Raw genomic sequence first — 16,451 nt, 5'->3', positions numbered from 1 at the left:
GCATGGACATTTTTATTTAACCCTTATTTAACTAGGCAAGTCAGTTAAGAACAAATTCTTATTTACAATGACAGTCTAGGAATAGTGGGTTAACTGCCTTGTTCAGGGGCAGAAGGACAGATTTTTACCTTGTCAGCTCGGGGATTCAATCTAGCAACCTTTCGGCTACTGGCCCAATGCGCTAACCACCTGCTGTCCACGATAGTTATAGTTTTTCGTAATTGGTTCAGTTGATGTTTTCCTTGATTTATTCCTCTTTAACAGTGATATTCATTAAGATTAGTTGCTAAATGGTTTGACATGGACATTAATACTCTCCTGCATCAAAAGTAATTTCAAATCTCTGATAATACAGTTGAATTTCATAGAGGAATTTCTATTTGACATGTTAACCTCAAATTCAAAGAATAATGTCCCAGACACTGTGAAGTATGTAAACACTCCTCGCTAATAGCTATCTTGTTTTTCTTAATTCAGGTTTTAATACTCTCTTACTGATTTGACTCAAAGTGTCTTGGAGGGTTCGGAGGGTTCGGAATGGGGGTCTCTCAGTGGATCAGTCTACTAAAGCAGTGACAGCAGACATCTCTCACAGAGAAGAATTGCAGTGAAAGCGGAAGCGGCTAACCTCTGTCAAAACTCCCATCCATCACTCAGCGTTTTAACCCCGGCCACACTGAAAGACGGCCAATTACTTGGGCCAATGGATGAAATAAATACATCCTCACATTACGAGCCATTACCATCTCGCTCAAATGTTTTTTTCCTCGTTCACTCAGGGAGCCTGCTCCACATCATTATGGCCCCCTCAGACCTACTGCCTCTCTCTGTTGAGAGCATGCTATCTTGGCAACCAACAGACCGATCCAGTCACATATCACACTGACTCCTAACCTGTGAAAATGGCCCAAACCACTCATTCTGACAATGGGAGAAATTAACTATGGTCCTGCAGCTCACTTGTCATTTTTCCATAACTCAATCCCCACTGGTCTCGATAGAAATGTATATAAAGTGATCATAGATTGGTTATTGTTTTAAAGATGGATTTCTTGCACAGGTAGGTATGCGGCGCCCTTAACAGAAATGGCTGGGGTTAGATCACTTACTGCCATGAGTCATTCTACTCCGAAAGATGCTTAATCATAAAACTGGTTATCCTGTGTCTAACCATACTCTATTCCAACCATCCCCATGGTCCAAAAACATTGAGGGGACAGGGGGAATTTCCCTACAATTACGACAGATTGGCCTTGAAGAGCCTAAGAGGTGTTTGGCTGGTACCATTACAATGTCAACAGAGAAAAGCTGACCCTTATGGCTCCTCATACCTGGGTCACCTCCCCTTATTAAACTACAGCGTAGAGAGGTTGTTCATTAGCCCATTAACCGCCTACAGTACTTCACTTTTTGGGTGTGTGTGTGTGTGCCCCTGATCAGTATTTTAGTTGATTCCAGGTGTTCGATGTTTATGGGTCACTTTTTTTTGCTTTAAAGCTCAATAAAGTCCGAGAGGCTTGATTAAGGGGACAAGGGAGGGGAGAGAGACATGGGGGCCTGTTTGTTAGACAGCAAATAGACAGCAAGTGGCTTAACGGCGTGGAAGGTTGATGTTGGTTAATAAATGGCAACATGAGTGCGGGCAGGTGTTGTGTTAACACCTCTTAACTCGGATTTCCCAGCAGAGGCCATTCATCAGGCCAGCGGTAACGAAGGCCACTTAATGAATAGGTGGGTGGCAGAGAAAGCCCCCTGAGTTAATCAATGCTAGCCTGTTTGAAGAGCTGTGGTGAGATGGGACACCATGTTCTGATAGGGGTCTGGGAAGGTAGAGGCTTTTATGAGGGATAGGTTTGTTGCTGGGAACCCTGTCCTTCACTCGAAGGCTTTGTGTTGTTCAGGTGTGTGTGCGTGCATGTATGGGTGTGTGTGTGGGGTGTGTGTGGTAAGATGACTATGGGGGAGTAGGCTTTTTTAAAAGTTCCTCACCTCCCCCATGCAGCAAGCATAAGAATCAGTGAATAATTTCTCAGACATTTTAAGAAAAATGTATCAGCTAATGTATACTCAGCAAAAAAGAAACCTCTCACTGGCAACTGCGTTTAATTTCAGCAAACGTAACATGTGTAAATATTTGTATGAACATAACAAGATTTAACAACTGAGACATAAACTGAACAAGTTCCACATACATGTGACTAACAGAAATGGAATAATGTGTCCCTGAACAAAGGGGGGTGTCAGAATCAAAAGTAGCAGTCAGTATCTGGTGTGTTCACCAGTTGCTTTAAGTACTGCAGTGCATCTCCTCCTCATGGACTGCACCAGATTTGCCAGTTCTTGCTGTGAGATGTTACCCCACTCTTCCACCAAGGCACCTGCAAGTTCCCAGACATTTCTGGGGGGAATGGCCCTAGCCCTCACCTCCGATCCAACAGGTCCCAGACGTGCTCAATGGGATTGAGATCCGGGATCTTTGCTGGCCATGGCAGAACATTGACATTCCTGTCTTGTAGGAAATCACGCACAGAATGAGCAGTATGGCTGGTGGCATTGTCATGCTGGAGGGTCATGTCAGGATGAGCCTACAGGAAGGGTACCACATGAGGGAGGAGGATGTTTTCCCTGTAACGCACAGTGTTGAGATTGCCTGCAATGACAACAAGCTCAGTCCAATGATGCTGTGACACACCGCCCCAGACCATGACGGACCCTCCACTTCCAAATCGATCCCGCTCCAGAGTACAGGCCTCGGTGTAACACTCATTCCTTCGGCGATAAAAGCGAATCCAACCATCACCCCTGGCGAGACAAAACAGCGACTTGTCAGTGAAGAGCACTTTTTGCCAGTACTGTCTGGTCCAGCGACGGTGGGTTTGTGTCCATAGGCGACGTTGTTGCCGGTGATGTCTGGTGAGGACCTGCCTTTACTACAGGCCTACAAGCCTTCAGTCCAGCCTTTCTCAGACTATTGCGGACATTCTGAGCTCTGATGGAGGGATCGTGTGTTCCTGGTGTAACTTGGGCAGTTGTTGTTGCCATCCTGTACCTGTCCCGCAGGTGTGATGTTCGGATGTACCGATCCTGTTACCCCAGGTGTTGTTATACGTGGTCTGCCACTGTGAGCACAATCAGCTGTCTGTCCTGTCTCCGTGTAGTGCTGTCTTAGGTGTCTCACAGTACGGACATAGCAATTTATTGGCCACATCTGCAGTCCTCATGCCTCCTTGCAGCATGTCTAAGGCACGTTCACGCAGATGAGCAGGGAGCCTTGGCACCTTTCTTTTAGTGTTTTTTAGAGTCAGAATAAAGGCCTCTTTAGTTTCCTAAGTTTTCATAACTGTGACCTTAATTGTCTACCGTCTGTAAGATGTTAGTGTCTTAATGACCGTTCCACAGGTGCGTGTTCATTAATTGTTTATGGTTCATTGAACATGCATGGGAAACAGTGTTTAAACCCTTTACAATGAAGTTCTTTGGATTTTTACGAATTAACTTCGAAAGAGGGCTATTTCTTTTTCTGCTGAGTTTAGTTCTGTACAAACAATACAGTTTTGCATGACTTAAATAGGATTTATTCAGACTGCAGATGTTTTTGTCACACTGTGTCCCGACTCCCTGTTTTGGACATCCCCCGACTCTCTGTTTTGGACATCCCCCGACTCTCTGTTTTGGACATCCCCCGACTCTCTGTTTTGGACATCCCCCGACTCTCTGTTTTGGACATCCCCCGACTCTCTGTTTTGGACATCCCCCGACTCTCTGTTTTGGACATCCCCCGACTCTCTGTTTTGGACATCCCCCGACTCTCTGTTTTGGACATCCCCCGACTCTCTGTTTTGGACATCCCCGACTCTCTGTTTTGGACATCCCCCGACTCTCTGTTTTGGACATCCCCCGACTCTCTGTTTTGGACATCCCCCGACTCTCTGTTTTGGACATCCCCCGACTCCCTGTTTTGGACATCCCCCGACTCTGTTTGAACATCCCCGACTCTGTTTGAACATCCCCGACTCTCTGTTTGAACATCCCCGACTCCCTGTTTTGGACATCCCCGACTCCCTGTTTGAACATCCACCATGACTATCTTCTGTGTCATCGAACTGAGACTAAAGAGTGCTGGCTTTGTTTCTATGTGCATTTGTGTGAGTTCACAGAGCCTCAAAGACCGCTGAGTATTTTCCCCAGCCCACCCATGCACAGTCCTTCACCTCCACCTTATCTTCTGAAATGGATTGTTGAGTTACCTCTCTTCAAAGTAGGAATATTGGTCGCCTTCTGCTAATGGGGATTTTGGAAGGCTACTGTTCTGGGGCTTGTCAAGCCCTGTCTAACCCGCCATCCTCGTCCAGACACTGCAAAGTGTGGGAGCTGTTTGCGGTTTCTGTCCCCCCCCCTCTCTCGCTCTCTCGCTCTCTCTCTCGCTCTCTCTCGCTCTGTCATTCCCTCTATTTTCTCAATCCTATTACTCCCCATGTGCCCTTGCTTTGCACCTGGTTACTTACACAAAACACGTCCTTGTGATTACCAAATGTAAATACACCAGAGTTTTGCATTGCTGTGGTAAAAATAATAATAGAAATACTAATGAATTGAACGCTAACATCATCTCTCTTCATCTCTCTGTTGACAAAATGGCACAGCATTGATGTGGCAGACTAGGGGATTAGCCTATTCTTGTTTTTCCCGCTCAGAGAACAGCTACGAGTGAATGCGTCTCCTTCCTGGACTAAGTTCAAGCATTTCCACTGTGAACGAGACGCTCTTTCTGGTTGGAGGGTTTGATATTCATCATTGGGCTCCCCTATCCTCCTTATTCATAGTGTGGGGGAATAGAGGGGTTAGGGTGGGGGGGGGGATCTTTACAATGGTCAACTGAAAAGAACCATTCTTTTATTCAGCAATTAACCCATTCTGGGTAAATAATACGGTGTTGTGCAATAGAGCCGTCACTCTTATGCGCCGAGCCCAGAACCCGAGAGCACTTCAAAAAGTCCCCCGCTCACCCAAACGATGACAAGATGCTGCAGAAAACCGCTTTTCACAAAGTATATAATGCAAAGGATTGTGTTTCACTGTACAGTACTATGGAGAGGGGACATACCCAGAAAAGAAGGGGAGATGGAGAGAGGGACAGATGGAAGAGAGAAGTAGAGAGGGACTAAACCTCCGGTGATATCACAGATAACATGTCTGGATGCACTTACCTGCCTGGAAACTCGATCTTGATATTTAAAATTCTGGGGCTCAGGCACTTATAAACAGAGAGGAGAAAATTCGGACTGGGAGGGGGGGGAAAGGCCCCTCTAGTGTGTCCACGGGGGGTGGTTGGAGGACGGGAGGGTGGATGTATATAGGCCTATGTGTGAGAATTTGATTTGTTCATCTTCTGTTTTCGTAACCCCAATCCTCACCAGCACATACATCCACATATGTACGCATGCATTCACGCACACACACATTTGGTCTGATCCATTTTTGTGGCGTAGAGGAGAACAGTAATTAACGTCGATCAAGCCGCTGCGGGCCAGATTTACAGCAAGGCGGAAGAGAATGTGATATGGTGGACGTGAGAAATGCAGAGGGGAGGAGAGCCTGGTGGTGTGGAGAGGCCGGGGCCTCATTAAGAGGGGAACTGATCTTCCCAGAGAGACAGAACCCATCAGGATCCAGATTATGGCCGTGCTCCTGGGGGTCCCGTTAACCCAGCTCCCCCCAAGGCCCAGCGCTGCACTCTGGAATGGGAAGTGAAATGTAAGTGGGGAGAGAGGTAGCCTCTTATGGCTGCGCTGTGGAATGCACAACACTAAGGACTAGTGGACTGGACACACTCCAAACCACTCTGAGATGCAATATTGGTGTCAACTGTGGTGTCACTGCATCTCGTTATTTCCCTATGTATCTACCTGTCTTTCTCGTAACTGTAGTGTTTCTGTTCAAATCAAATCGAAGTTTATTGGTCGCGTACACAGTATTTTAGATGTTATCGCAGGTGCAGCGAAAATGCTTGCGTTTCTAGCTTCAACAGTGCAGTAATATCTAACAATACAAAACAATGTACACATAATACAAAAAGTAAAAGAAAGAAATGAAGAAATATCAGAACGACCAATGTCATAGTCCGGTGTATGAAAAAAACTCAGCAAAAAAAGAAAACGTCCTCTCACTGGCAACTGCGTTTATTTTCAGGAAACTTAATGTGTAAATATTTGTACAAACATACCAGGATTCAACAACTGACACAAACTGAACAAGTTCCACAGACATGTGACTAACAGAGATGAAATAATGTGTCTCTGAAAAAAGGGGGAGTCAAAATCAAAAGTTACAGTCAGTATCGGGTGTGGCCACCAGCTGCATTTAGTACGGCAGTGAATCTCCTCCTCATGGACTGCACTAGATTCCCAGACATTTCTGGGGGGAATGGCCCTAGCCCTCATCCTCCGATCCAACATGTCCCAGACGTGCTCAATGGGATTGAAATCCGGGCTCTTCGTTGGTAATGGCAGAACACTGACATTCTTGTCTTGCAGGAAATCACGCACAGAACGAGCTGTATGGCTGGTTACATTGTCATGCTGGAGGGTCATGTCAGGATGAGCCTGCAGGAAGGGTACTACATGAGGGAGGAGGATGTCTTCCCTGTAACGCACAGCATTGAGATTGCCTGCAATGACAACAAGCTCAGTCCAATGATGCTGTGACACACCACCCCAGACCATGACGGACCCTCCACCTCCAAATCCATCCCGCTCCAGAGTACAGGCCTCGGTGTAACTCTCATTCCTTCGACGATAAACGCGAATCCAACCATCACCCCTGGTGAGACAAAACTGCGACTAGTCAGTGAAGATCACTTTTTGCTAGTCCTGTCTGGTCCAGCGACGGTGGGACCAATGTCGCCTATTTGCCCGTAAGCGACGTTGTTGCCGGTGATGTCTGATGAGGACCTTACTTAACAACAGGCCTACAAGCCCTCAGTCCAGCCTCTCTCAGACTATTGCAGACAGTCTGAGCACTGATGGAAGGATTGTGCATTCCTGGTGTAACTCGGGCAGATGTTGTTGCCATCCTGTACCTGTCCCGCAGGTGTGATGTTCGGATGTACCGATCCTGTGCAGGTGTTGTTACACGTGGTCTGCCACTGTGAGGACGATCAGCTCTCCGTCCTGTAGCGCTGTCTTAAGCATCTCACAGTACGGACATTGCAGTCTATTGCCCTGGCCACATCTGCAGTCCTCATGCCTCCTTGCTGCATGCCCAAGGCACGTTCACGGAGATGAGCAGGGACCCTGGGCATCTTTCTTTTGGTGTTTTTCAGAGTCAGAAGAAAGGCCTCTTTAGTGTCCTAAGTTTTCATAACTGTGACCTTAATTGCATACCGTTTGTAAGATGTTAGTGTCTTAATGACCGTTCCACAGGTGCATGTTCATGAATTGTTTATGGTTCATTGAACAAGCATGGGAAACAGTGTTTAAACCCTTTACAATGGGGTTCGGGTTAGGGTGAAGTTATTTGGATTTTTACGAATTATCTTTGAAAGACAGGGTCCTGAAAAAGAGCAATTTTTTTTGCTGAGTTTAAATATATTACCGTTCACAGGTTTGGGGTCACTTAGAAATGTCCTACATTTTGAAAGAAACGCTATTTTTTTGTCCATTAAAATAACATCAAATTGATCCGAAATACAGTGTAGACATTGTTAACGTTTTAAATGACTATTGTAGCTGGAAATTGCAGATTTTTTTATGGAATATCTGCATAGGTGTACAGAGGCCCATTATCAGCAACCATTACTCCTGTGTTCCAATGGCACGTTGTGTTAGCTAATCCAAGTTTATCATTTTAAAAGGCTAATTGATCATTAGAAAACCCTTTTGCAATTATGTTAGCACAGCTGAAAACTTTTGTCCTGATTACAGAAGCAATACAACTGTCCATATTTAGATTGGTTGAGTATCTGGAGCATCAGCGTTTGTGGGTTCGATTACAGGCTCAAAATGGCCAGAAACAAAGGACTTTATTCTGAAACTCGTCAGTCTATTCTTGTTCTGAGAAATTAAGGCTATTCCATACGAGAAATTGACAAGAAACTGAAGATCTCGTACAACGCTCTGTAATACTCCCTTCACAGAACAGTGCAAACTGTCTCTAACCAGAATAGAAAGAGGAGTGGGAGGCCCCGGTGCACAACTGAGCAAGAGGACAAGTACATTACAGTATATAGTATGAGAAACAGCCTCACATGTCCTCAACTGGCAGCTTCATTAAATAGTACCCGCAAAACACCATTCTCAACGTCAACAGTGAAGAGGCGACTCCGGGATGCCGGCCTTCATGTTACCTACTCTTCCCCACACTCTTTGCTTGACTTCTCTCTATTTCTGTTACTTGTAGTCCTAGGGCCTCATTTATCAACCGTTTGCAAATTTCATACAAAAATCTGTCATACGTGGAGATTTTCAAATTTGCTTGCGCAACAAAATATTGGGATTTATCAAACTGTTGCACGCAACACATACGCACGTTGAAGCCATACTATATTTGTGCGCTCGTGGAAGAGCGCTACAACCCAACCTCCTCATCTGCTGTATGATTTGGAGATGTTTGAACTGGGCCATGACAATTTCTCAAAGAAAGTGCAATGGCAAATTTGATCGTATTTCTGTAGAGGTGTGGGGAATATTTTTGTGATAAACACTGGCTATGCATTCTGCAAGGTGGATTGTCTATTCGAACAATTTGAAAGTGAATGCTACAGCCCGCACTTCCACGAAAAATACAAATTGTTTTACATATTTTGTTTATCAATAGACTATTGGGTTTCGATCTCCTGCCTTGGTATAGGCTATGAGATTAAATAGGTCATGATGCCGCAATCTCATACAGCCTCAACACTGCCTATCAACACTGTCAAATATTTTTCATAGACTACCGATCTATTTACTTTCAAACATGCTTGTCTGTTGAATGAGCGATGGAACAAAATGGTGGCCTAATATTTGTTGTGTGGAGGGAATACACCGGCCATGTCAAAAAGGAGACGGCAAAACGCATCTGTTTTACCATTAGACCTAAGTTTTATCGTTTTTATTTGCCTACCATTATTATAATTCCTGTGCATCAAACACACAATTTTCCCTCAAAACAATAACATTTGCTTGCAATACAATTGATCAACTAACCACTAGATGCTGTGCGTATGCATGGTCTAAGATTTACATGGATATACTGTACGCACACTTTCCCATCACGTAAAACATTTCTAAATACCAACCTTTGCTGGAAAACTGGTGCACGCAAGGTTTAGAGTATTTTTGTGCACACGCACCTTTGCCCCTAGACCATACCTATCAACAAGTTTTGAATTGTGTTACTTCTGAGATTGGGGGTGAAGGAATGCCACACACACACACACACACACACACACACACACACACACACACACACACACACACACACACACACACACACACACACGTACATGGCAATGCAATGCATGCGAACACACACACGTGCGCGGAGGCACACACACACTCACACACACATATGCTATCGATGCATAACTTACTGTACATTTGTCATTTGACAACAAATATACATAATTGCAATTGAACGGGGAACACAAAACCAAGGCGAAGGAGAAGAGGACTATGTTACATGCAGCAGGGGAAGCGTGAATGACGCAAACAATAAGAATCAGAATGAATTTGTCTTTAATGAAAAATACTTCACACCGAGTTTAGACACCAGTAATAAAGAACGCGGAGAGAAATGTCGGCGAGCTCTCGGAGTAAGCCCTCAGCTGCATGTCTGTGTATTTCTCCCTGCCAAAACAACACACTGAGTGTTAGCTATGAGGTTGGAATCTCAAACTTGTAGCTATTGCGGAACACGTCTTTTAAAAATCAAACATCCGTTTAAGTTACCAATGGTTTGCAGTTTTACTTTGGATGTTGCACAAACTGCGGTCGACCCAAGTGTTGTAATGGCAATGTAAACCCGTAAACATCCTGTGTAAAAACAAAGCAAAACTGAACAACATCATTCACATTTGTATATTATAATAAAATAAGAAAGAGACAATAATATCCGGGGATGATAGAAACACAGAATCAGATCCTATCCAGGTGGATGTCAATTCATTCTCTAAAGATATACGGCACTTTGTGTCATGTCTGCATATGCGGCCCACCTCTCTGTTTTCTATCGGGCATCAAGCTCTTTAGCAACCTGACAGGATGATGCTGCAGTAAAAAGAGAAGGCATGGTATTCTGGCCCTATCCCGTTGGACCTCTCCCCTCTGTAGTTTATTATCTAATCACTGAGCCCTCGTAGAGGCGGCCATGGCCAATGGACCCAAACCACATGGCCAATAGAGCACCCAACAGACTGTGTCATCTCAGCCTGCACAATCAAAAACAAACACTAAGCCACTACTTTAGCTTTCTGGGGAGATTTAGGGGCGAGACACAGAGCCCCCGGGATCAAACGGAGAGGTTTTCTCACACTCTGTTTAGGTACTTTGGAATTTACTAAACGTTAGAGGAGATACAGACAGGGAGCCTGTAGCACGGTGTCCATATGAGGAACCTGTAGTGCGGTGTCCATATTAGGACAGATTCAGAGATGGATTTGTTTAGCTTTTGGATACGTTGTAGGGCTCCGGCTGTATTCATTGCTCCTGGTCCAGGTGCCCATCTATGTGCAGGCTTTTGTCCCAACTCAGCAGTAACACACCTGATTCAGCTAATCAAGGTTTTTATATGTCTTTAAATCAGCCTTGTCCTTTCAGGCTTTCGCCAATGCTTGGTACTGTATATTTTGTACATTCTTAGTTCTTTAACCTGGTAATTAGGGATAATTCCGTTTTTGGAACTGTAGTGTTATGCTGTGTTGTATCATCAGGCTATTCTACTGCCGTGCAAAATGCACTCTAATATCTGTACAGAACTTTTTATTGAAATCAACATTTCCTGAAAGCTTATGTCTGTACGGAATTTAGACTTTTTAACATTTTTTCTTCAAAAGCTATTTCATGGGGTGCTGATTTTAAGCCCTGTCCCACACAGAAGCGATAATCTCCCAATTAAACCTTTGCAGTTCAGACCAGAGTGGAGGACTGTTCCAGGTGGCCATGTTCTGGCACATGTCTGCATGTACATAAGTATACATTCTATAGCTTCTAGAGTACATGAGCTACTGTACTTCATGAGCTACTGTACTTCATGAGCTACTGTACTTCATGAGCTTCTAAAACAGTGCCACAGCTGCCTAATTTCTATGTATTTAATGATCAAGAGAAAATCACTCGGGCATTTGGCAATGTATCAGGAAATAAGTGCTCTGATAAACACATCATAAGGCATAAAGGAAGGGTTTATAGCCGCTTTATAACACGTTCCCTCTAGCAGGATGATCTGCAAGTGATAGTACAGCAGATACAAACACTGGCACACACACGCACGCACACACACACACACACACACCTCAGCAGTGATCCTCAACGGGGCTGAGCTCAGGCAGACGTCACAAAACAAGACAACAGACAATTAAAGAGCAGCCTGGAGTTAATCCAGGGCTTTAATGAAAGTCCGGTTTCCCCTGCCCCAGGTAACTGCTCGACGTGATTGTATCTGTGGAACAATTACACTGTCACAATCAAAGGAAACTGACTTGAAATAGTCTGTTAAGTCCCATCGTGGGGCTAATAACCACTCATTTCTTTCCCACAGTGTTACAAAGGCCCTGAATCCCCCCTTTGTTCTGCAGATCATCTGCCTCTAAATAGATTGCTTGGCGTTACTCTTCAGGCACTTAGATGGCCGTGCTTCTTAAAGGATCCCAGCCCACCACAGCCTCGAGGGCATGCGAGGAGCACAGGCAGCAGAGTTGATATCCCTCTCCAATAAGGGTTTCCAAATCACCTCACTCAGTCTCGACCCCTAATGTTGAATTATTGTGTAAACCATTCTGTTATGTATTGCAAAGTCTTTGTTAGTCTCCAATGTCTTTGTTGTGTTTTTTCCCCCCATGTGTTTTCTGGAAGGCCCTGGTTGCTCGAGGCCCAAAGGTAAATTGTAATCCTGAAAACAGTCTGTGCCGCAGGAGGCTAATCCCTTTAATTTATAGAGTTATTACACAGCCTCGTTCCAGGATAAAATGTATCCACTTAATTTTAACGCTCTGCAGATTTGGATTTTCCTTTTACCTTATATGTTAGTACCTGTTCCATGTTTAACATCAATTCAAGGTACAAGGGTAATTAGAGAAGACACAGGAGAAAAAGACAGTGTCCTGTAGTTTCTCTTCCCTAGTTTAATGATTTTCCAGCCTGCCCAACATGTGGCATGCCTGGAATGTTTGTTCCCTCTATTGAGAGCATGAGAGTTATTGTGTCAAGAGGAGGAAGAAAAGGATCTACGCGGATCTATCTCGAGTACACACAGATGCACGCACAGATGCACGCACAGATGCACGCACAGATGCACGCACAGATGCACGCACAGATGCACGCACACACGCACGCACACACGCACGCACACACGCACACACACACACTGTATAGGTGAGGTGCCCACTGATCGATGTTAGTGGAGATATGAGTTTATTTTGTTTATCTTTTATTTCACCTTTATTTAACCAGGTAGGCAAGTTGAGAACAAGTTCTCATTTACAATTGCGACCTGGCCAAGATAAAGCAAAGCAGTTCGACACATACAACGACACAGAGTTACACATGGAGTAAAACAAACATACAGCCAATAATACAGTATAAACAAGTCTATAGATGATGTGAGCAAATGAGGTGAGAAGGGAGGTAAAGGCAAAAAAGGCCATGGTGGCAAAGTAAATACAATATAGCAAGTAAAACACTGGAATGGTAGTTTTGCAATGGAAGAATGTGCAAAGTAGAAATAAAAATAATGGGGTGCAAAGGAGCAAAATAAATAAATAAATTAAACACAGTAGGGAAAGAGGTAGTTGTTTGGGCTAAATTATAGGTGGGCTATGTACAGGTGCAGTAATCTGTGAGCTGCTCTGACAGTTGGTGCTTAAATCTAGTGAGGGAGATAAGTGTTTCCAGTTTCAGAGATTTTTGTAGTTCGTTCCAGTCATTGGCAGCAGAGAACTGGAAAGAGAGGCGGCCAAAGAAAGAATTGGTTTTGGGGGTGACTAGAGAGATATACCTGCTGGAGCGTGTGCTACAGGTGGGAGATGCTATGGTGACCAGCGAGCTGAGATAAGGGGAGACTTTACCTAGCAGGGTCTTGTAGATGACATGGAGCCAGTGGGTTTGGCGACGAGTATGAAGCGAGGGCCAGCCAACGAGAGCATACAGGTCGCAATGGTGGGTAGTATATGGGGCTTTGGTGACAAAACGGATTGCACTGTGATAGACTGCATCCAATTTGTTGAGTAGGGTATTGGAGGCTATTTTGTAAATGACATCACCAAAGTCGAGGATTGGTAGGATGGTCAGTTTTACAAGGGTATGTTTGGCAGCATGAGTGAAGGATGCTTTGTTGCGAAATAGGAAGCCAATTCTAGATTTAACTTTGGATTGGAGATGTTTGATATGGGTCTGGAAGGAGAGTTTACAGTCTAACCAGACACCTAAGTATTTGTAGTTGTCCACGTATTCTAAGTCAGAGCCGTCCAGAGTAGTGATGTTGGACAGGCGGGTAGGTGCAGGTAGCGATCGGTTGAAGAGCATGCATTTAGTTTTACTTGTATTTAAGAGCAATTGGAGGCCACAGAAGGAGAGTTGTATGGCATTGAAGCTTGCCTGGAGGGTTGTTAACACAGTGTCCAAAGAAGGGCCAGAAGTATACAGAATGGTGTCGTCTGCGTAGAGGTGGATCAGAGACTCACCAGCAGCAAGAGCGACCTCATTGATATATACAGAGAAGAGAGTCGGTCCAAGAATTGAACCCTGTGGCACCCCCATAGAGACTGCCAGAGGTCCGGACAGCAGACCCTCCGATTTGACACACTGAACTCTATCAGAGAAGTAGTTGGTGGCAATCATTTGAGAAACCAAGGCTGTCGAGTCTGCCGATGAGGATGTGGTGATTGACAGAGTCGAAAGCCTTGGCCAGATCAATGAATACGGCTGCACAGTATTGTTTCTTATCGATGGCGGTTAAGATATCATTTAGGACCTTGAGCGTGGCTGAGGTGCACCCGTGACCAGCTCTGAAACCAGATTGCATAGCAGAGAAGGTATGGTGAGATTCGAAATGGTCGGTAATCTGTTTGTTGACTTGGCTTTCGAAGACCTTAGAAAGGCATGGTAGGATAGATATAGGTCTGTAGCAGTTTGGGTCAAGAGTGTCCCCCCCTTTGAAGAGGGGGATGACCGCAGCTGCTTTCCAATCTTTGGGAATCTCAGACGACACGAAAGAGAGGTTGAACAGGCTAGTAATAGGGGTGGCAACAATTTCGGCAGATAATTTTAGAAAGAAAGGGTCCAGATTGTCTAGCCCGGCTGATTTGTAGGGGTCCAGATTTTGCAGCTCTTTCAGAACATCAGCTGAACGGATTTGGGAGAAGGAGAAATGGGGAAGGCTTGGGCGAGTTGCTGTTGGGGGTGCAGTGCTGTTGACCGGGGTAGGAGTAGCCAGGTGGAAAGCATGGCCAGCCGTAGAAAAATGCTTATTGAAATTCTCAATTATGGTGGAGTTATCAGTGGTGACAGTGTTTCCTATCTTCAGTGCAGTGGGCAGCTGGGAGGAGGTGTTCTTATTCTCCATGGACTTTACAGTGTCCCAGAACTTTTTTGAGTTAGTGTTGCAGGAAGCAAATTTCTGCTTGAAAAAGCTAGCCTTGGCTTTTCTAACTGCCTGTGTATAATGGTTTCTAGCTTCCCTGAACAGCTGCATATCACGGGGGCTGTTCGATGCTAATGCAGAACGCCATAGGATGTTTTTGTGTTGGTTAAGGGCAGTCAGGTCTGGGGAGAACCAAGGGCTATATCTGTTCCTGGTTCTAAATTTCTTGAATGGGGCATGTTTATTTAAGATGGTTAGGAAGGCATTTAAAAAAATATCCAGGCATCCTCTACTGACGGGATGAGATCAATATCCTTCCAGGATACCCCGGCCAGGTCGATTAGAAAGGTCTGCTCACTGAAGTGTTTTAGGGAGCGTTTTACAGTGATGAGTCGAGGTTGTTTGACCGCTGACCCATTACGGATGCAGGCAATGAGGCAGTGATCGCTGAAATCTTGGTTGAAGACAGCAGAGGTGTATTTAGAGGGCAAGTTGGTTAGGATGATATCTATGAGGGTGCCCGTGTTTAAGGCTTCGGGGAAGTACCTGGTAGGTTCATTGATAATTTGTGTGAGATTGAGGGCATCAAGTTTAGATTGTAGGATGGCTGGGGTGTTAAGCATGTTCCAGTTTAGGTCGCCTAGCAGCACGAGCTCTGAAGATAGATGGGGGGCAATCAGTTCACATATGGTGTCCAGAGCACAGCTGGGGGCAGAGGGTGGTCTATAGCAGGCGGCAACGGTGAGAGACTTGTTTTTAGAGAGGTGGATTTTTAAAAGTAGAAGTTCAAATTGTTTGGGTACAGACCTGGATAGTAGGACAGAACTCTGCAGGCTATCTTTGCAGTAGATTGCAACACCGCCCCCTTTGGCAGTTCTATCTTGTCTGAAAATGTTGTAGTTTGGAATTAAAATGTCAGAATTTTTGGTGGTCTTCCTAAGCCAGGATTCAGACACAGCTAGAACATCCGGGTTGGCAGAGTGTGCTAAAGCAGTGAATAGAACAAACTTAGGGAGGAGGCTTCTAATGTTAACATGCATGAAACCAAGGCTATTACGGTTACAGAAGTCGTCAAAAGAGAGCGCCTGGGGAATAGGAGTGGAGCTAGGCACTGCAGGGCCTGGATTCACCTCTACATCGCCAGAGGAACATAGGAGGAGTAGAATAAGGGTGCGGCTAAAAGCAATAAGAATTGGTCATCTAGAACGTCTGGAACAGAGAGTAAAAGGAGGTTTCTGGGGGCGATAAAATAGCATCAAGGTATAATGTACAGACAAAGGTATGGTAGGATGTGAATACAGTGGATGTAAACCTAGGTATTGAGTGATGAAGAGAGAGATATTGTCTCTAGAAACATCATTGAAACCAGGAAATGTCATTGCATGTGTGGGTGGTGGAACTAATAGGTTGGATAAGGTATAGTGAGCAGGACTAGAGGCTCTACAGTGAAATAAGCCAATAAACACTAACCAGAACAGCAATGGACAAGGCATATTGATATTAAGGAGAGGCATGCTTAGTCGAGTGATCAAAAGGGTCCGGTGAGTGGAGAGGTTGGTTGGGGGTCACGGCGATTTAGACAGCTAGCCAGGCCATCGGTAGCAAGCTAGCATAGGATGGAGGTCTGTTATTAGCCACCTCTTGCGTTCCGTCAGTAGATTAGTGGGGTTCCGTGT

This window comes from Oncorhynchus tshawytscha, linkage group LG03 (assembly GCF_018296145.1).
Source record: "Oncorhynchus tshawytscha isolate Ot180627B linkage group LG03, Otsh_v2.0, whole genome shotgun sequence".
NCBI classification, from domain to species: Eukaryota; Metazoa; Chordata; class Actinopteri; order Salmoniformes; family Salmonidae; genus Oncorhynchus; species Oncorhynchus tshawytscha.
The sequence above is the reverse complement of the archived record's forward strand: the minus strand, read 5'-3'. Positions refer to the sequence as shown.